Raw genomic sequence first — 22,956 nt, 5'->3', positions numbered from 1 at the left:
TGCACATATCCCTCTCCAATCCTGTTTTTAGGGTGGGTCTCAATATTTTGCCTCCACAGTACCACCACAGGTCCGCTCGGGTAGCCTTTGGTGCTGAGTAGTTCCCTCCCTTGTCCGTTTCGGTGACATTCTTAATCTCTGTACATACTTTCAGCTTCCCCAAATCTCTAGACCGATTTGTACCTCGTCTACCCACACACGACGTGTGATTTCCAACTGCGGTTGAAAACATAGGGGGGCTTTTGAATCTTTCTTCTCCAAGGGAGCGAAAATAAGAGATAGGGAGGTACAATTCCTATCATTCCATGCAGTCTTATCCTGATACAGGGCTATCATACATTTCATGTCCTTCCTGTCTCACTTCCACTCAAGCAGAAAGGGAACCACCTGGGCCACTGGCCTACTGGAGGCACATGCATAGCAATTGCTCCTGTCCAGACTTTTTACACTATACTTTAACCATTCAACCCAGGCATTTGCATCCCCGTAATCCAGTTTCTATTTTGATGGTCTGTTTCAAGTCCTTCATCTCTATAATTTTTACTACTTTAGGATCATCGGGAGGGGTGAAAGGTTGTACCTTATTATCCAATAGTTCTGCCCGTTTTCCCTGTCCTACGCTAATTTGAAAACAGCAGCCCGAGAAATCCTTCTCGTTTGCTTACATTTCTATCCCAAATGTTTCATCTAATTGTATTTCATAAGTGTCCACCTCCCCCCCCCCCCCCCACCCCCCAACCTCCCAGAATTGCTTTGAGCCATGTGGTTTTCTTTATCATTAGGTATATTGGGTTACACTTTTTATCGGGACAATCGCAAACTGGTCGGAAGGGGTCCCAGTGTACTGTGACGAGACCATTATACCAAGTACCATCCCAATGGACTTAAGATGTATCTCTGAGCTGCGGTACTGTCTCTGATTATCTACATCCCCACAATTTACTAAGTTACATGCATCAGATCTATTGCTTGCTGATTATCAGACTCAGGTACCGTTAATAACACATATGAAAATTATATTTGACAAAATCCCAATACTAAGAGAGCTAGCATCATAACTCTAAGCATCCCCAGCATTCTAAAAATTGTGCTGAAGCACAAAAAACCTTAATACACAATCCTACATAAATAATCCCGCGCTAGTATCGCCACTGTATAATCAGTTACTCTCAGTCGCTTCAGCCTGAGTTTCAGCGGGTCTTGCGTTGATTCGGCTGTCCAGACTTCTTCCTCAACTGGACATTTTACTAGCCCTTTGATCCGTGTGTAGTGAGTCCAGCCTTTCTCCGCTGTCCTTATTGCCGTTTCGGTCAAAGGATCCTGGTACGGCCCTTCCCAGCCCGGCTGCAATTTAGTCTCTGTCCATGATTTTACTAAGCCCCAATCTCCCGGCCAGATGGGATGGGCGGTGAATTCAAGGGGCGGAGTCTGTGCCAATAAACCCTGTTTCCTGAGGAAAGACAAAGAGGCGGACAAGCCCAGTATATACTTCTTTAAGAACAAGTCTTTAGTTTCGGGAATTATCAATTCTCCGTTCTTTCCCAGATAAGGTAATCCAAATATGATTTCATCGGGGTTAGTCCCATATCTTTCCTTGGGGCTGTTCGTACTTGCAAGAGAGCTATAGGTAAACATTTGTTCCAAGGGAGTCTGGTTTCTATTATCAATTTAGAGAGCTGTTGTTTGAGTGTTTGGTTCATTCTCTCAAGCCTTCCTGATGATGGTGGGTGCCATGGAGCATGGAACTCCCAGAAAATTCCCAAACCTTCCATTACCCCCTGTAACACTTTAGCGGTAAAATGAGTTCCTTAGTCGGAATCTATATGGTTCACGAGCCCATATCGGGGAATTATGTGCTCTAATATTGTTTTAGACACCACACTTGCAGTGGCAGTAGCTAGAGGGTATGCCTCAACCTAACCAGGTAGATGATCTACTATGACCAGCATATATTTTAGTTTTCCTACTCTGGGTAGTTCAGTATAATCTTCTTATACACTCTGGAAGGGTCTCAATCCCGGGTCTCTTCCTCCCGGGGTCTGTTTTCTCAGGACTTTCTTATTTACCTTTGTGCATATTATACATCCCTCACATATTTGTTTAGCAATTGTATATATTCCTTTACATCCATATTCCCTAAGAACTAAACGATACGTTGCTTGTACTCCCCAATGGTTGAATTGATGTAGGACAGCCATAATTTCTCGCATCATCATTTTGTTTAACATTTCCCTTCCATTAGGTAATATCCATTGCCCGTCTGGTGTTTTCTTCAGCCCCAAAATCTTTCAATTCTTTTTCTTCTCTTTCAGTAAGTATAGGAGCTTCCGGGGATCAGGGACAGTAGGTATTAGGGAATGAATCAGCACTCCTTGTGGGTCCAGGCCTGCTTCCTTAGCCACTTCATCGGCTAATCTATTCCCCCTAACTTTGGTTCATTTCCTTTCTGATGACCATTTAGATGCACAACCGCTATTTCTCGGGGGATTAATAGGGACTCCAAGACCAGTCTAATCAGCTCCTCATGTGCTAATTACTTCCCCCGGCTATTGATCAGTCCTCTTTCCTGCCAATTCTTTCCAAAAGTGTGCACAACACCAAATGCATATTTGAGTCACTGTATGCTGCTCCCTCTTTATTTTCTAAGGGCTCTTTCCAATGCATAGAGTTCTCAGGTTTGAGCTGACCACCCATTTGACAACCTTCCTGTCTCTACCACACTACCTTTCGTCCCGTCTACGACTGCATACTCATTATTTCTTTTCCCTTCAGTCGCCCGGGATGATCCGTCTATAAAAAGTCAGGCTCCTGCATGAAGTGGAACATCTCTCAGGTCCATGCGGACCTTAGTTTGTTATTCTATAACGTCAAGGCTGTTGTGCTCTGGATTCTGAGGAGATTCTCCTTCCCTTTCCAAAGAAAGGCAGCTGGATTTAAACAATTGTCCGTGACCAACACTAGATCATCCTTTTGTATTAATATTGCCTCATACTTCAGAATCCGCGAGTCTGTCAACCATCGCCCAGCTTTTTGGTTTAGGATCATTCTCACTTGGTGTGGGGTACTTACTATTAGGGCACCCCAAATGTAAGCTTTCTGCTTTCCTCCACCAACAATGCAGTGGCAGCTAGGGCCTGCACACACTCAGGCCACCCCCAGGATACTGGATCCAAGAGCTTCGAAAGATATGCTACTGGCTGTTTCATTCCTCTCCACCTCTTGGTTAATACGCCCAAAGCCGCTCCCTTATCAACGGTAGCAAAGAGCTGGAAAGATTTATCTAGAGAAGGTAAGGCTAACATGGGGGCATGGATCAGATCTGTTTTGAATTACTTAAATTGTTATTTTTCCTCTTCTTCCCAACTCAGACACTTTGGTTCCCCCTCTAATGGTTTGAGATCTAATTTATTCGTCTTTTGAGCATAAGAATTAATCCACAATCTGCAATATCCAGTTAAACCCAAACAATTAAGATATTTCCGTTTATTCCTGGGCAACGGAATCCCCACTATTCCCTTTAACCATTCCGGGCTTACCTTTCTCTTTCCCTCACTAACTAAATGTCCCAAGTATTTCACTTCTCGCTCCACATATTGTATTTTGTTTTTAGATACTCGCAGTCCCTGCTGACCCAGAAAATTCAACTTTTTTTTAGTGGCTTCTACTACTCTTTCTCTTCTCTTTCCTGTTACTAAGTGGTCGACTACATACTGCAACAGGGTAGTTCCCTTGGGGCTGCTAAATTTCTCCAATATTTGTTCTAACATCTATCCAAATAAATTCGGGGATTGCGTAAACCCCTGGGGGAGCGTGGTCCACCGGTATTGCTGTTTCCGTCCTGTCTTGGGATTTTCCCATTCAAAGGCGAACAAATTCCTACTTTCCTCCGCCAAGGGACAAGCCTAAAAGGCATCCTTTAAATCTATCACACTAAACCATTTGTGGTCATGAGGGATCTTACTTTATAACGTATAGGGGTTTGGCACCACTGGGTGCCTGACCTGTTCTATTCGATTCAATGTTCTCAAATCCTGCACCAATCGATAAGTTCCATCAGATTTCCGCACTGGTAGAATTAGGATATTATAAGGAGACATACATGGCTCCAACAGTCCATCTCTATCCCCTCAATTACTGGCTGCAGTCCTCGTTTACCTTCTATGGAAATGGGATAATGTCGCTCATAAACAACGTCCCCTTTCCATTTTTAAGTTATTTCTAGGGAACGGATCTGTATTTTTCCACAATTCCCTTCTCTAGCCCATATAATAGGGTCTATCTCTCTCTCCACATCTTCTGTCAACATTGCCATTTGTACAACTAATTCTTTTTCCTGAATTCAAATCTCCAGTCCTAAGAGTTAATTAAATCTATCCCTAGTAAGTTACTTCCTATATCAGGGATATACAACAGTTCCCCTGTGACTGTGTCCGTCGGAACTTCTATCATCATAGGTTCAAATACTGGAACAGTGAACCCTTCCCCTTTTACCCCGGAAACAGTAATTGACCGTGTTGACATTCCTACTTTCTTTGGTTTAAAATTCAGTGATGACCGTGCTACCCCCGTATCTACTAGGAAGACTACCTCTTCCCCACAGGGTCCCACCTTCAAGTTTATCAAGAGTTCCTGGTGGCTCCCCGGGGGCAGGAGCCCCTGACACCCCTATTCTTCATCAAAATTCATGAGCGGAATTGCCCTTTCTTCCCTTTGTAGATCAGTACACTCCCACTTAAAATACACGAGTTTCTGCAATCACAGCATTCTGCCTTTGGAGACTTCCATCTCTGTCCCTGTCGCCAGAACCCTCTATCAAATGCTCCCCCTTTTCCTCTCTCTCTCCCTCATCCTCTCTGTCCTACATGCTGCCACCCACCGCTCCGGTTGCTCATTATTGGTTCCATTCTTTTCTTAACTACTTCATCAATCGTAGCTACCATCATTTTTGCATTCTGTTTTTGTCTCTCAACCTCTCTCTTTGCAAACACTTTCTGTGCCTCTCTTAATAATTCATCTAATGGTGTTTCACTCCTCCCTTCTATCTTCTGTATCTTTCTCTGTATGTCTGGCCATGCCTTTGTCACAAAATATACTTTCAAAAGACCCTGTGCCACTGGGTCCTCAGGGTTCATTCCAGAGTATTTCCGCATTGAGTCTCTTAATCTTTGCAAGAAAGCTGAGGGTGTCTCATCTTTCTCCTCTTTAACCTCAAAGGCTTTAGTCAAATTCTGCGGCTTCGGAACTACCTCTCTTCTTCCTTTTAGAAACAGATCTTTCAATTCCATCATTTCTTCCCTATGCTCCGGGTTTTTATTTTCCCGCTGGGTGTCTCTGAGAGGAAACTCCGTCTCTCCCTGTTCAGTATCCCCATCTCCAATGGGAAGTTCCCTGTCCCATATTTCAATGGCTGCTCCTGGTCCCCTTTCTTCCCCAGTAAATAGTACATTCAAAATAGACTTTAACTCTGTCCACGTATACAGAATGGGTCCCAAGAATTGATCAATTTGTTCAGACAGCCCTACCGGATCCTTTACCAGGACCTTCATCTCCTTTTTAAATTTTCTGACCTCCCCACTGGAGAGGGGGCATTTAAAAATCCAATACCTTTGTCCCCTATTGGTACCTCCGAAACGGGATAAGTCGTTATATTCTTCCCCTTTTTTGATTTTGTTTTCCCCCTTAGGCTTTCGTTTAGATACTCCAAAGACCTCCTCTACGTCTACTTTATCTTCCCTTCCTTTTGTTGTGGATTGAGGGTCAGGAACAACAACATCCCCGTCCACCGCCCCTTCATTCTCCTCTTGTGGGTCATCCATTCCCTGTCCCTGTCTGTCTGTCTGTCTCTCCTCCTCCCCCATTTTCACCTTATCTGATTTTATGGTACGGGGGGTGGGCGGGAGTGCAAACAGGAAAAACTATCCCAGGAACTGGGTGGGGCAAAGGGGGAATCCTTTGGCTTTACTATCATCATTCCCAAACTGCCCTTCCAACAGGACGCATAGTCCGCCTCCTCTTGACTAAAAGGTTGTTTTTTATTCACATACAATTCTAAATACTGACATACCCAATCTTCATCCGAATCATACTTTGGCCAGAAGACAGCTGGATGGAGGATTGGTTCTTTGGTCCATAGTAAACAACAATATTCAATCATTTTCTTTTTATCTTTTTCCCTTGTACAAGTGTTACTTGTCCATTCCCTCAATATCCTCCCCAACGGACTTTCAAGAGGAATGTTACCAGGGACTTTTTCTTCCTTTACTCCGTGACAGTTCGACTTACTCTGCTGACCCCCCATTTCTCGGGCCACTCACCAGTCCCTCAGCGATTAAATACCCCTTTTCACGGCCACCAAGTTAATACTTAAAAGTCAGTTTTCTGACGTTGGTCTGTGCACAGAGTTGCCTGGCCCCTTTTTTTTTCCATATTTTTTATCGACCTCCTCTCACTGTCTGATTCAGATGTCTCTCTTGTGGGATTCGTACCAGCCGCCCAAGGGAGCGGACAAAACTGGGCCAATAAACCGCTCCTCAATTGTGAATGGGAGGCCTCTTCCCAGTGTCCAGGGCCAACCACTCCCCCCGGTGATGGAAGAATATCGCGGAGGATCCCCCAATTGTGAGAAACTAAGCCCATTCACTTCAATAATTTCATGCGAGACAAGATATGAAGCAAACAGTATGTTTATTATACGCTTCCAAGCGTGGTGCCTGAAATAGACTCGCAGAGTTTAGCAAGTACATAGGATTCACTACTCCAAACCCGGTGCCCATTACTATTGTTTCTCTCTTGCCTTATCCGGCCTTGTGCATAACAAAGTACAGGTTTTACTTGGCCTTTTCACCACATCCTGGCTGTGGTCAATTGTTAGGTATATCCTCCTTCACTGCGATCTATTTCCCCCACTTGTGACTTTTCCTCCCTTACCCCAACCATATTGAACCTTAAGACCTTTTAATTGGGTTTCTTTTTTGTTTGTTTTTTGCAGAAATGGGAAACAAATGCTTATAACTACTGCTTGTACAAGCATATCTGGCTTAACCTACACCCTCACAGCACCTTATCTATTTGTCTGTACCATCTACCATTGTTTGCAGGCACCTTCCATTCTTTATGCACATTTTAGCTAATATGAAAACAATTATATTTTCCTTCACATAGGTTTCATTCTTGTTGACTCAGCTCTTGCTTGAAACAATTGTGCACTGGTGTGAGTTCATTTACCTTGCATAAGTAATTATGATTGCAGAAGTAACACTACTTCACCTGTAACCCACAGTTGGTAGTGTAGTGAACAAAGAAGAACAAAGAATACAGAAAATGTGCAGCCCAGGAACAGGCCCTTTGGACGGCCAAGCTTCAGCCGGTCCAAATCAACTACCTAAACATGTCGCCCAATTTCTAAGCATCCGTATCCCTCTGCTCCTCACTTACTCATGCATTTGTCCAGGCGCACTGAAATGAATCTACCATGCCTGCCTCTACTACCTCTGCTGGCAACGCATTCCAGCACCTGCCAACCTCTGTGTGAAATACTTTCCATGTCTATCTCCCTTAAACGTTTCACCTCTCTCATTGAACGTGTGACCTCTCATTATTGAATTACTCATCTTGGAAAAAAAGCTTATCTTTAGCCACCTTGTCTGTACACTACATGATATTGTAGACCTCAATCAGGTCCCAGCAATCTCGTTTATTCTAATGAAAGCAGAAGTAACCTACTCAACCTCTCTTCAGAGTTTGCATCTTCCATACCAGGCAACATCTGCGTAAACCTTCTCTGCATTCTCTCCTAAACGTCCACATAATTTTGGTAATTTGGATACCAGAACTGTACAGAGTATTCTAAACACGGCTGAACCAAACTTCTGTACAATTTTAGCAGGACTTGCCTGCTCTTATACTCAATGCCCTATCCGGTGAAGGCAAGCATGCCATATGCCTTCTTGACCACTCTATCCACCTGTGCAGTCACCTTCAGGGTACAAAGAACCTGAACTCCTAGATCTCCCTTCTCATCAAGTTTACCCAAGGCTGTTCCGTTTACTGTATACTTGGCTCTGGAATTAGACTTCCCAAAATCATCACCTCAGATTTGCTTGAATGGAACACCATTTGCCAATTTTCCGCTCAACCCTTCTGTCTATCTATATTTCCTTTCATTCTTTGACAGTCCCCTATGATTTCTGGCTACTCCACCAATCTTTGCGTCATTTGCAAATGTAGTGGCGAGATACTGGGCTAGCAACCCTTGGAGATTGGAACATGGCAGTTGTTCATCCCATGCAGCAAAGAACCATGTTTGGATGCTTGTTCCCAGTGAAGTACCACTGTTTCCTGATGTAGATCAATAATTCAAACTTTTTTTTAGGAGTCATGATTTAGAAGTTTACTGACGATACATCGTCGTGTAGTTGACTATGATGAATCATGTCAGGGACCTCAGGGATGTGGCCATCAGGTGGAAAGGAAAAGTGGTGAATGGAATTGAATCCAGACCAATGAGTGGTAGTGAATTTGGGGAGTTGTAACAATAACCGTGAGGATTCTGAGTGGTGTACAGGAACAAAGAGATCTTGGAGTGGACATTCACAGATCCCTGAAGACAGGGACAAGGAGATCAGTTGTTCAAGAGGTTTTTGGATATTTTCTATTGTTGACCAGTGACTGTGGATGACATTCGCTCTTTAGCATACGCCAGTTTAGGAAACAACTAAAGGAATGAGCACAAGTCTGGTCCATGCAATAATGTCCATTTTTAAAAATTGAAAGATGAAAGATAGAGGGCTGAAGTATAAATCTTTGCCTATCAAACTACTTCACCACTCAATGAATTTACCACTGATTCCTCTCCAAGTCATGCTGGTATGTGCCTTGGACGGTAATTTGCAAATGGTGACGTTTCAGTGCATCTTCAAACTTGTCCTTATAGTCAGTACAGTTTTTGAGATTTGAAGGTTCTGTCAACAAAGCCTGGATGACTTACTCTAGTAAATCTTCTATGTGGTGCACTCTGCTGCAATTGTGCCTTAGCAGTTAAGGGAATAAATATTCTGGTGTTGAACAATATACAGTTAAGTGACTGCATTGTCGTGGGGGATGCCCAGTTCCTTCAGTGGTATTGAAGCTGCACCCACCTAGGCAAATGGAGCGAGTTCTGTTAAACATCTAAATTGTGCATTGTGGACGATGTGGGCTTCACGGAATTGAGAGTTGAGTTAATAATCAAACAAAGTCGACCGACGGACATGTTTTTGTCGTCAACTTCTTTATAAGGGCGGTCAGGTTCTATTTCTCCTAAATACTCGCTCCCAGGCCGATTACACGGAGGAATTCAATTACAACGAAGCCATTGTCAATCGAATATGATTAGATGCTCATTTGTCAGAGTTATCATCGCTGTATTTGGTGGTTCTGTGGGTCAACCCGATTCTAATCACTTTCTTACTGATTTCAAGTTCCAATTCCCGTATGCGCCTGAAATTTCAACCCGTTTCCTTGCCGAAATTTTTCCACCTGTCTTAATAATATGTAAGGACGCTGGAAGGAACAGCGCAGACTTACTAACATGTTGCTAACTCTGTATACAGTAGAACTTTGTGGAATTATTGGTTAGGCTGAGTTTATTCTCCTTGAAACAAAGGAGGAGGAGGGGAACTCTATAATCACATAACAACAATTACAAACGTTCAATATTCGTGGGATCTTGACAGTGCAGTTACAGGCAAGTGGTTTGCTCCATGCTCTGAGGACAGCACCAGAGGACATAATCTCAGAATTAGATATTGCCCATTTAATTCAGAAATGAGGAGTAATTTCTTTGCTCAGTGGTCAAAGAATCTGTGGCAGTTTCCGGTAACCGCTGTTGAGACTGTGTGGTTGGGTTTTTTTGCAAACTGTGCCAGATAGTCAATCAGAAAGATGATGAAACTTTGTCGAGCGAAGTGAGCAGAAAGAAATTCAAGATTATCAGATCAACTATGTTAAAAATCACACAACACCAGGTTATCGTGCAACAGGTTTAATTGGAAGCACAGTAACTTTCGGAGTGACTATCACCTGATGAAGGAGCATCGCTCCTAAAGCTAGTGCGCTTCAAATTAAAACTGTTGGACCATAACCTGGTGTTGTGTGATTTTTAACTTTGTACACCCCAGTCCAACACCGGCATCTCCAAATCAGATCAACCATGAGTTCATTGAATAGTTGAGCAGACTCCGTGGGCTGAATAGCATACTTCCACTTGGTTTAACATTTTGTCTAACGCCTTATTTTATTCGTAAGATCAGAATTGTGAGGGAATGGGATGAAGTGACAGAAAAGGTTTATTAAACAGATCAGGCAGATCAGGAACAAGGCTCATAAACTCAGGAAGAAGAAATGTGCTGTGACCTGGGGGCAACAAATGACACTGGACACAGCACAGGTGGCTGTGCACAGAAGCTGTGATTGCTGAAGGAAGTTGCTGGATCTTATACAGTTGGCAAGTCAGTGATCACGCTGGATGATGGATTGTTGTATCATGCACACACAGCACACATTTGTGAAAGAATGAAATGTTTCTTTCATTGGAGATTTTTTCTGCGGTTCCAATTCCGAGTGACTGTTTGAAATACTGATCAGATCTGTGAGTGAAGTGTTCGGTTAAAATACTCATGAACAACCCCACTGGATAAACTTGTGCTCCCGATCTCTTGTTATTTTTTCTCTTTCTTTCGATGTAAATTCAAAGAAAGTCAAGATGGAATGTAGGGCGGAAAGAAAAATGCGTTCTTTCTCATTACACCAATTTCATTTACAATTGAATAGAATGTCTCACTCTACATTTCGACTTTAATGTGATGTCGATTATTTGTGAATCTCCCGTGCAGTGAAGGGCAAGAACACGATTCTCGATCCGGTGTATACCAGAGTGTGAGGTGCAAAGGAAAATTGCTAGAGCGGTGCGTAAAGTTAGCAACCAGAGTGTGACTCGAACCCTTGAATGTGGAGCACAGCGGTATAATAACCCACTACCATAATCCCTCGGTCTCCTCTGCACATTTTGTAGTGGGGTGACATGCGACCTGATCATGTTACATGTGGTGAAAGTCAAGGATGAGAAAGTTCCAGAGAGGAATTGAATCCACGCCATTGTGTTTCTGCTTTCACTAGAATTATAATAACAGCAAATTCCAATAAATAGCCATGCTGGTCAGAATGAATAGCTGTCATTAATACATTAAGTCAGAACTGAGTCAGAATGAAACAGGACAAGAATTTTCCGTCATATTTACACCTACATTTGACTCATAATATCTTCTGTCACTTTCTCGCTCAAGTGAAGAAGCTGCCATGGTGAGTGAAATAAAGGCGATGTTGTCGCTCAATGGCCTTTCTCATGTGGCTGACCCTGAATTGGATTAAATTGCAAGAAATGCTGATTTGTTCGTTTCATTTTAATTTTGCTGAAACCTCACAATGTTCATTGTAATAATCAGAAGTGAATTAGATATATTTCATTGGAACGATTGATGTATTCAAATTTGCTCTGACTTTATTTCAGCTTAAGGAATATACTGCTTAGAAAAACAGAGGGATAAAGTGCTAAAGAAAGCCCACCAATTTTGTTGCTCGTTGCTTTGTAGGGTTTCACTGAGTATTAAATGGACCAAACATCATGGTGTTTGTTCTCACATCCTTAACGCATGTGATGAAAGCAGGAAGTCGATCTCCAAGCAACTGGTCACTTCCTATTCATGATGTAATATCTTTCCTTCACAATAAATAAAAATCTACTCAGTTCCATTTACAATGCTTTAGGTGGAATATTATGCGAAATCTTTCAAAATGCAGAGTTTTGGAACCGAATCTTATTCAGCTGCACACATTAATGAAATTTGTTTAAATTTAAAGTCAACCAACTTAGACATTGTTTCCCCTCAACTTCCGACCGACTACATCCCACCTCTGCACCTTTACCTAGCCACACGCTGTCTCTCTCCTTGTGCAATTTATTCCTTGTATGTCACCAAATGTGCCTTTCCAAATATTTTGAAAAACAGATTCTCGGAGTGACAGCGATTCTGTTCTCATCATTGCTTTGTCCTTCAGAGGTTTTATCAAAGGTATTGAATGTCTGACATCTAGATGTTTACTGACTTGAAAGAGGGAATTTTCCACCTATTTACTCTGTCCAAACATTTCATAACCTGAAAAAAACCCATTAAGCCTTCCTTGGTTCAGGGATAACTGTTCTCAATTTTCCAAGAAGACAAGTGAATAAAATCTCATCCTCAGTACATCCCCATCAGTATAGTCTATAATGGCTTTACACCCCAGTAAACAACATCATTATCCTCTCCAATAGAATCACAGAATCCTACAGTGCAGAAAGAACATTTCAGTCAATCGAGTCGGTGTTGACTCTCTATGAGCATCTCACGCAGACCTAGCTCCCCTCCCTATTTCCTTATATTTCACCTAAAGAAGGGGAATCCCTCCCCCTTATGATTTCAAATAAACCTGTTGGAGTTTCACCTGACATCCTGTGACCTCTGACCTTATCCCCGCGTTACTCATGGCAAAATCACCTAACTTTCTTAATTCACTCCCTGGACACGAGAGGGCAATTTAACTTTGCCAATCAACCTAACCTTCCCTCTGAACAGCAGTGCGAATTACTGAGACAATGTTCCATCGTATTGAGCAAATGCTGTATCACTTTTTAATGGTTTTATACCCTGGTAAATCTGATCAAAACAAAAGAACCCAAATTCTATGTATCGAAACGCTACTCTGTCCTTCACAATTTCATTCGTGCTGCGGGAAATGTTTCTGCACTCATATTTGAATGTGTTAATGTTGTTTCTTCCCCAGCTTCCTGCTTCTAGAAAAAAACTTCAATCCGGAACAAGTCTGTCAAATGCTTTTCATTCCAACACAGTCACAAGGTGCAGTTTGCAGAAGTCACGTGTTTGGCCGTTCACTGACACTCTGCCTCCCTGAGAGCTGCAGTCCTTCCCCACCTTTATTCAGGCAGCACTGTCCTTCCTGTGATATGTCCCATCGAGAATGGAAGGACAGGTATCAATACCCGCACTTGGGACTGGAGCGACAGTTTTAAAACGTTTACACTGTCCCCAGCGGAAAATTGAGCCCTGTGACAGGCGGGGACACTAACCATTATACTACCGAGGACAAGAGTGTCAAAGGAGGCCCTTCAACCAAATGTGGCCGCACTTGTCAAAAACAACTGCCTAATGAACTGAATCCCATTTCACAATGCTCACCCTACAGCCTTATATGTCTTGGAATCAAAAGTTCACATCTGAATGTTTATTCAGGTTATGAGGGTTTCTGCCGCTCTGAAAAATGCAGATAGTGTATTCCAAATTCCAACCACCCACTGGCTGATAAAGCTTTTTCGCACATCTTCTCAAATCTTTCTGTCTTTCTCCTTAAGTTTCTGGACCCTGGTGATCGATCCCTCCATCAATGGGGAACTCGTTCTGTCAACCCTGTCCATATCCTAACTCAATAATGTCTTGTATACATCTCCTTTGCACTGCGACAAACACTCCACTCTGTCCTGTCTTTCTTCACAACTGAAATTCTTCAGCCCAAACAGTATCCCGGTAAATATCTCCTGCAATTTTCTCAGTGTGATCACATCCCTGCAAAACTGCACACAACACTCTTGCTTGAGCCTAATGAGCATTTGTTTTAAAATTTCTGGATTAGTATGAGGGCGATTCTGGCTAAGCAGAATTTATTACCCATTCCGAATTGCCCAGAGGGCAGTTGAGACTCAACCATATTTCTATGAGCCTGAAGTCACATGCAGCCCAGGCCAAGTAAGGATAGCAAACGCCATCCCGAAATGACATCAGTGGAACAGATTTTTTTTTCAACAATTGTCAATGGATCATAGTAGTCATCAGATTCTTCATTGCAGATATTTTTTGAATCCAAATTTGACAATCATGACATAGTGGGACTCAAGCCCGAGTACCCAGACTATTACCTTGGTCTCTGGATTATCAGTCCTATGAAATTATCACAAGACCAATACAGAAAGCCATAAAAACTGATCTTTTCCAATAAAATGTCTTTTCACCAAAACTGCCCTGGGTCATTTCCATGAGCCTGACGCTCAAATTGTCTCTGGCCTATGTCAGTAAAAGCTGCTACATGGGATTGATTTCACAACCGCGGAATCCAAATGGATCGACTTCTTTGAAGGTCCCGATGGTGGGATCTTCAGTCACCACAGCAGCAGCACAGACAGAACAGTATGAATGTGAAAGACAGTGATAGATTGTGCATTGCCTCAGAGAAATGGGGGGAGGACAGAAAGGAGGTTTAATGATCGTGGGCAGGAGAGAAATCTCCGACAATGGGTGTGTTTGAATCCTGATACATGAAACGCAGAGATGTGAGTGAGCGGAAGTTGAGGTAAAACAATTAATTTCTTAGCATGTGTCACAAAAAGAACAACGGCGAGAACACTTAGTACCGTGATTTGGTTTCAAATCGAGATTACTGTGGTCACAATGCAAAAATACCGATAACCACGATCATAGCACCCACAGAACAAGATGCTTGCAAGCAGCAATAAGTATACTAGCAGAGGAAATGTTCGGAAGAACAGCAAATGTACAATATCAGTACCCAGCGAACAGTGACAGACATATGGGAACTGAGAATGAGCTGAATCTTTCAGTTCGATGTCCTCAGAGGCTGTGGAGTTTCCTAGAATGAAAATGTTGAAAACTGAGATTGATCGATTTCCACAATACATCAAAGATTCGGAGGACACTACAAGATATTGTTGAAATGCATTTTAGCTTAACATCGACGACTTCACCAGCTTCCTCAAGGCAGGAACCAGTATTACAGATAATCACACATAATCCCAGTTCACAGTCTCTGAATCAGAGAAACTGCGCCACAGTCGCCCAAATCTACCAGAATGGGAATGGGAATGAGTGTACAGAGTTACTCTCTGGCTCCAGTGATGCAATAGGTGAGCATGCAGTATTTATATGAGGGTATAGAGGCGCACGAAATTGCTGGGTTGAGTGTGCTCTTGATCAAGAGAATAGTTGTCCCCGTTTATACTATCATAGCGATCTACAGTGCATCTTGCTAAGGCAGCTGAGTGGCACAACTGGAGCGTGTTGAGCCCTTAACCTTGCAGTGGTGGGTTTAAAAGATGATTTTGCTATTTGGATTTGTTTTCGACTCTGACGTTGGCAGCTGCTTTTGCATGCATCAGCTCAGAATCAGTTTCTTCCAAACAGTAAAGACTTCAACCTGGAGAAGGTGGTGTTGCGGTGATATTTTAAACTAGTCCTCCGTGGTGACTGGGACACGGAAACGGTGATGTTTAAGTTCGACGAATAAAACCTGGAATACTAGCCTGACCTCAGAAACAGAGATCATGACTTTAATTTCCTGAAATCCCATTCATTCATGTCCTTTATGCAAGGATTCCACCATCTTTATCCAAGACAAAGATGTCTACGAAAGATGCCACTACCAGAAAAACATTAGCTGACCGTTAATTCAAGAATCCCCACCGTGTGGGGAAGCATGCTCGTCTGCCCTTCCACTCCACATGGTCCCTCCGAAGCGCATATCACCAGACCCCACGGTATTCCCTATCCCATAAGCCTGCATTTCCCATTGTTGATCCCTGTAACTGGTGCATCTTTGGTCAGAGGGTGGAATAGAAACGCAAACACACAGAGAATATTCAGACTGCCCACAGACAGACACCCGAGGCTGGGATCGCACCCGGGTTTGTGGTGTAGCCAGACAGCAACGAACGAGGGGCAAAGAATAAATGTTGTCCTGACCAGTGATACTCACACCCTGTGGGTTAACGAGAAACAATGAAAACACATTCACAACATGGAAAACAGGATTCGTATCTGTGTGGACAGAATGTGAAAGGATTGTTCACCCTGGGTAGAAAAAAGGACGCCGATACCACAGAGAACGCAGGACAATGTGGGAACTGCTTAAAGGGATTCAATTAACCACAGAAATGGAAACTCATTTAATCAGTAACACTGTGGACAAGCCGTTCACCAGTCCCGTGTGTGGGAAGGGATCACTGAGCAAAACAACCTCCGGAGACGCCAGCAGGATTACATATCCCATCAGGTGTTCGTTTATGCTGTCAATGCTAATGTTAATCCCAACCAGCTATTTGTTCTATAGCGTCAATCATAGAGTCACACAGCATGAAAACCGGCCCGTCAGAGCAACCAATCCATGCTGAACATACTACCAAAGTAACCTACTCCCATCTGCTTCCTCCTGTACCCGTTGAGTGGTTATAATGCCCTTGTAGTTTTATTACTGTGTTGTTAATCCAAAAACCCAGGTAATATTTTGGGGACAAATGGTCCAGGTCCTGGCATGACAGATGGTGGAATTTGAATTAAATAAGTACCTGGAATTGCAGAGTATCGTGATGACCTTAATCAGTTGTGTGGAAACCCCCATCTGATTCACTCATGTCAGTTCAGAAAGCAAACTGTCATATTCCTCTGCTCTGTCCCACAGGAGACTCCAGATGGATAATATTGTGGTTGACCCTTAACTGTACTCTGGGAAATAACTGATGTACTAGGCATGAATAAATTTATTTTAAAAATCCCACTTTCCCATTCATGTTTGGATCAAATCGTCCTTTAAACTTTGCAAATGTACCCTCATCCATCGCTTCCTTAGCAAGTTAATTGCACACGTAAAACACCTTCTCTAAAAAAAATGCGTCACATGTCTTTCTTTTTAAAATCTCTTTCTTTTCCTTTTAAACATAAGCCGTCTAGTCTTGAAATGCCCCTCCTGGGAAAGGCAGCTATCGTTAACTCTAACATACCTCTCAATAATTCATAAACTTCTATAAGGTCGCCGCTCAAACCCCTAACCTAGAGTGAAAACAGTCTCACTTAGGAGGTCAGAACTGTTGTGCTGGGAAAGCACAGCAGGTCAGGAAGCATCTGAGGAGCAAGAGAATCGATGTTTCGGGCAAGAGCCTGATGAATGACACTTGCGCAAAAAAATGATTCTCCTGCTCCTCGCATGCTGCCTTACCTGTTGTGGTTTTCCAGCACCCCAATCTGGTATCTGAAAATAGTCTCAGCCTATCCAGCCTTTCATTATAATTCAAACCTTCCACACACGGCAACATGCGTGCATACCTTTTCTGAACGTGCTCCAGCTGAATAATATCATACCTTCAACTGGGCGACCAGAACTGGTCATAATATTCCAGAAGAGGCCTCATCAATGTCCTGCAAAACTTCAACATACCGTCCCAACTCCGATACACAAAGGACTGAGCAATGAAGGGAAGAGGGCAAATGGCTTTTAACCATCCTGTCTCTATGTGATACAAACTACAAAGAATTATGTAACTGCACCACTAGCTTTCGTGTTCTCCAACACCACGCAAAGGCCTATCACTAACTGTATAAGCCCTACTCTTTTTGTTGTACCAAAATGCAATACCTTCCATTTACCCAGATTGACCTCAATGTTACATATTTCAGTCCAATGACTCGTTGGGTTAAGATCCTTTTGAATCTTAGATAATCTTCCTCACTATCTACAATTCTGGTGTCGCCTGCAAACTTACAAAGCATGCCTGCTGTGAGTTCCACTGTTTTCTCATATCGATCAATGATTCCTATTTACTTGTAGTGGCTGTGATTTAGCAGTGTGCAGATCATACAACAATTAGTCATGCAAGCAACCATGAGGAAGAAAGCCGCAGACTGCAGGGAGATATCAAACAATTGGAAAGAAAAATTGCGAAAGCAATTCATTCCAGGAATGTGGGTGAGAGTGAAGCAAAATCAAACTTCAAACCAGCCGCCCAAGCTCCAGTTGTGGCACTCAGCTGTCTCAGCAAGTTGCTCTGTAGATTGCTATGTTTTTATAAAAGGGAACAAATTTTCCCTTCTGCCCCGCACTCCCAACCTCGGAATTGCTTACGCCTCTAAACCGTCATAGAAGTACCGTGCATTCACCGGTTGTGTCACTGGAGCCATCGAGTAGCTCTACGATCTCATTCCCATCCCGATTTCCAGTTGGATCTACGTGACTGCGCCACTCAGTTCCTCTGATTCTGGGGCTGGGAATTGGGAATATGTGACAGCAGTGGTTACTGCCTTGTGTGGGGAAACTGGTGAAGTAACCAATGTTAAACTGCATTGATATTGCAGCATACATTTCAATAAAACTGGCACTGTCCCCGGAATCTTTAATGTTTTAGAGAAATCTATTTATCTCAGCCTTCAGTATATTAATGATGGAATCATCACAGACTCTGGGGGCAATGATATTAAACGGTCAACCAATTCTGAGTTCCTGCATATCTGCCACTGTTCGTTAAGCACTGATATTGTGCATTTGGTACGCTGCCTAACATTTCCTATGCTACTGTATTATTATCCGCTGTCAGTGTGCTCGTCTGTGGTTTGATGTTATTGTATAGTGGTTAGTACTCTGATTTGCGGCTGCAGCAACTTTGTTTCGAATCCGAGTCACTGCAATAATTGTTCTATCTGCCCCAGCTTTTGTGAAACACAAAGGAATCAGTTGTTTTAACATGGTAATTTTCTCCAAGGTGATGGTTTTTTCCCTTCAAATTCTACTCGCTCACATATCTATGTTTCATATGGCAGAATTCAAATCCACCCGTTCTCAGAGATTTCTTCCCTCCTATGATCACAAACCCAACTTTTCGTCCCACACCCCCATTTCATTATTTTGGAGATGCCAGTATTGGACTGTGGTGTACAACGTTAAAAATCACACAAAAGCAGGTTATAGTCTTACAGGTTTAATTGAAACACTAGCTTTCGGAGCGCTGCTCTTTTATCATGTGGTTGTGGAGACATTTCCTGTTTCATTAAGGCACTGCAGAAACTAACACTGACTCTCCCATTGATACCTTTCAGTCTGTGCTGCTGCGGTCACTGTTGCTGGGTGAAAGTGCCCCAACCCCACGATCGGGGCAGATGACCAGTTGATCCATTTGGTGACCGTTGTTGTGAGATCAATGTTCATGTAGCAGCTTTTACTGACATTGACCAGATATTATTGGAGGGTCAAGCTCAGGAAATTGACAGGACAGTATCGGGGAAAAGCGACTTCATTGGAAAAGATCAGTTTCACCGGTTTTCCACAATGACCGAGTGCTCTTCCCACTGGACTGTTAATTCAGACACCAGGGACTCGGGTTTGACTCCGACCATGCTAGGTGTTAGAATTGGAATTCAATAAATATCTGGAATTACGGATCTAATAAGTCCTATAAATCCAGGGTCAATTCATTGTGCACACGTGGGTACAAATCCTACTCTGGTTGTTACTTCTAGCAAACGCAGCTGAGGTTTTCCTTTGTGCCTCGCATCTTTAGTGTACATTAGATGGAAAATCTTGCTCTTGCCCTTCATTGCACCAGAGATCTGCGATAAATTGATACCACATCAAAGTCGAAATAAACCAATTTGATTCTGTTGTAAGTTAAATTGGTATAATGTAAACGAGTGCAACTTTTCTTTCCTTCCTGCATTCCATCTAGACTTTCTATGAATTTACATCGAATGAAAGAGAAACAAATAAGGAGAGATCGAGAGCAATAGTTTATCCAGCAGGATTGTGAATCTGTATTTTGACGTAACACTCCACACAAAGTTTTTGTTGCAAACGTTTCGTCCCCTGGCTAGGCGACATCATCAGTGCTTGGGGGCCTCCTGCAAAGCGCTTCTTTGATGTTTTCTCAGGTGTTTATAGTGGTCGGTCCCTGCCACTTCTGGTTGTCAGTTTCAGCTGTCCGCTGTAGTGGTTGGTATATTAGGTCCAGGTCGATGTGTTTGTTGATGGAGTTTGTGGATGAATGCCATGCCTCTAGGAATTCCCTGGCTGTTCTCTGTCTGGCTTGCCCTATGATAGTAGTGTTGTTCCAGTCGAATTCATGTTGCTTGTTGTCTGCGTGTGTGGCTACTAAGAATAGCTGGTCGTGTCGTTTCGTGGCTAGTTGATGTACATCAACTAGCCACGAAACGACACGACCAGCTATCCTTAGTACATCCACAAACTCCATCAACAAACACCTCGACCTGGACCCAATATACCAACCACTACAGCGGACAGCTGAAACTGACAACCGGAAGCGGCAGGGACAGACCACTATAAACACCGGAGGAAACATCAAAGAAGCGCTTCGCAGGAGGCTTCCAAGCACTGATGATGTCGCCTAGCCAGGGGACGAAACGTTTGCAACAAAATCTTCCAGCTCGGCGAACAGAACCACAACAACGAGCACCCGAGCTACAAATCTTCGCACAAACTTTGAACTCCACACGAAGGTCTGATCAGTATTTCAAACAGTCAATTGGAACTGGAACTGCTTAAATCTTCTCCAATGAAACAAACTTTTCATTCTTTCACAAACAATTGCTGTGTGAATCACACCGCGATCCATCATCCAGCGTGATCACCAAGATGCCAACAATATTAGTTCCACCAATTTTCTTTAGCAATCACAACTTCTGCACATACCCATCTGCGGTGTGCCCAGTGCCATTTGTTGTCTCCAGGCCACAGCAAATTTCTTGTTCATGAGCTTGTGAGTCTAGTTCCTGATCTGTATGATCAGCTTGAGAAGCCTTTTCTATCACTTCATCCCATCCACTCAGAATTCTAAATTTATCAATAAAATAATGTGTTAGACCAAATGATGTCGGATTAAAAGTCGGCCATTCAGCCCATCGAGTCTGCTCCACCATTCAATGAAATCATGGCTGATCTGATCATCTTCAACTCCATTCTCCTGCCCTACCTCGTCAGAGGTTCATCGTCTTTTTGGTTAAATATCTATTTGGCAAAGTTTTAAAATACATAACAACTCAGCCTCAACAACAGTTTCTGTAAAGGTTGCACAGAATCATTGGCCCCTTAGCAAAGAAATTACTCCTCATTTCTTAATAAATTAGGCAATAACTAATTGTGAGTTAATGTCCTCTGGTGCGCTCTTCATACCCGAAGGTAAACCACCTGCCCATAGTTACCCTGTCAAGATCCCATGAATATTGAACGTTTATAAATGTTATTATGTGATTATAGAGTTCCCCTCCGCCTCCTTTGTTTCAAGGAGAATAATCCCAGCCTAACCAATCATGCCACGTAGCTCCATTTTCTCCAGTGTTGGCAACATCCTCGTAAATCTCTGCTGTCCCCTGCAGTGTCCTTACATATTATTAAGGCAGGTGGAGAAAATTCTGTGAGGCAACGGTTGAAATTTCAAAGACAGACGTGAATTGGAACTTGAAATCAGATAGCGATTGGAATCAGATTGGTCCACACAAGGACGAAATAGAGTAATGATAACATGACAAATAAGAATCTAATCATATCCCATTGACATTCAATTGCTTTACTGTGACCTAATCCCCCTTAATAATCGTCCACGGAGCTAGTGTTTAGGAAAACCGAATTGAGACTGGCTATATAAAAATTTTGATAACAAAAACATGTCCGTTGGTAGACAGTTTTTGATTATAAACTCAACTCATTGCTCCGTGAATCCGACGCCGTTTGCAAGGCATAAATGAGCTGTGGAACAGAACTCTCTGCATTTGCGTAGATGGGCGTAACTTCAATAACACTTAAGGAACTGGACACCATCCACGACAATGCTGTCACTTGATTGTACCCTATTCAATACCTGAATGTTTATTCCCTTCACCGCTAAGGCACAATTGCAGCAGAGTGCACGAACTACACGATGCACTAGAGTAAGTCATCCGGGCATTTTTGACAGAACCTTCAAAGCTGAAGGCAATGCAGGAGAATGGAGTCAGCTGTACTGACTATAAGGACAAGGTTGGAAGATGCAATGAACCGGCACGATTTGCAAGTTCCCTTCCAAGGCCCATTGCGCCGTGACATGGAAAGGAATCAGTGATAAACTCATTGAGTGATGAAGCAGTCTTGATGGGCGAAGTTGCATACTTCAGCCTTCAATCTTTTATCTTAAAATTTAATAAATGTTGATTAATGCAGTGACCAGACTTGTGCTCAGTCATTTAGCTATTCCCTCAGCTGGTGGTTGCTAAAGTTCTGATATCGTCCACAGCCCGTGGTCAACAACAGAAAATATCCAAAAACTCTCTCAATCAACTGGTTCACCTCAAGATGAAAGTGGTGCTGGAGAAGCACAGCAGGTCCGGCAGCATCTGAGGAAAAATCTACGTTTCGGGCAAAAGCCCTTCATTAGGAATGAGACCTGGAGCCTCTGGGTTGAAGAGATAAATGGGAGGGGGTTCTGGTGATAAGGCAGTTGAGAGTGCAGTAGCTGGATGGAGGTGGGGGGTGAAGTTGATATGTCAGAGTCGAAGGTGGCGTGGATAGGTGGGAATGAAAATACACAGGTGGGACAGGTCAGGTGGACGGTGCTGAGATGGAAGGTTAGAGCTGGGGTAATATGGGGTAGTGGAAATGAGGACACTGTTGAAATTCACATTAATGCCACAGGGATGAAATGTCCCACGGAAGAAGATGAGGCATTCTTCCTCCAGGCGTCGGGTGGTGGGGGAGTGGCGATGGCGGTGGTCCAGGACCTGCATGTCCTGGGGAGAGTGGGAGGGGGAGTCTAAAATGTTTGGCCATGTGGCAGTGGAGTTGTGTCTTGCAGGTGTCCTGGAGATGTTCTCTGAAGTGCACTTTCAGAAGACATCCGGTCTCCCCAATAAAGAGGTGAAAGCATCTGGAGCAGCAGATACAACAAATGACAAGTGTGGAAGTGCAGGTGAAACTTTGATGGATGTGGAAGGCACCATTGGAGTCTTGGACAGAGTTGAGGGGGAAGATGTGGGTGCAGGTTTTGCAATTCTTGCGGTGGCAGAGGAAGGTGCCGGGAGGGAATGGTGGGTCATTGGAGGGTGTGGA

Source organism: Chiloscyllium plagiosum, unplaced genomic scaffold, assembly GCF_037043375.1.
Source record: "Chiloscyllium plagiosum isolate Xiang-an unplaced genomic scaffold, Cpla_swu_hap1 HiC_scaffold_45, whole genome shotgun sequence".
NCBI lineage: Eukaryota > Metazoa > Chordata > Chondrichthyes > Orectolobiformes > Hemiscylliidae > Chiloscyllium > Chiloscyllium plagiosum.
This window is presented reverse-complemented; position numbering follows the sequence as displayed.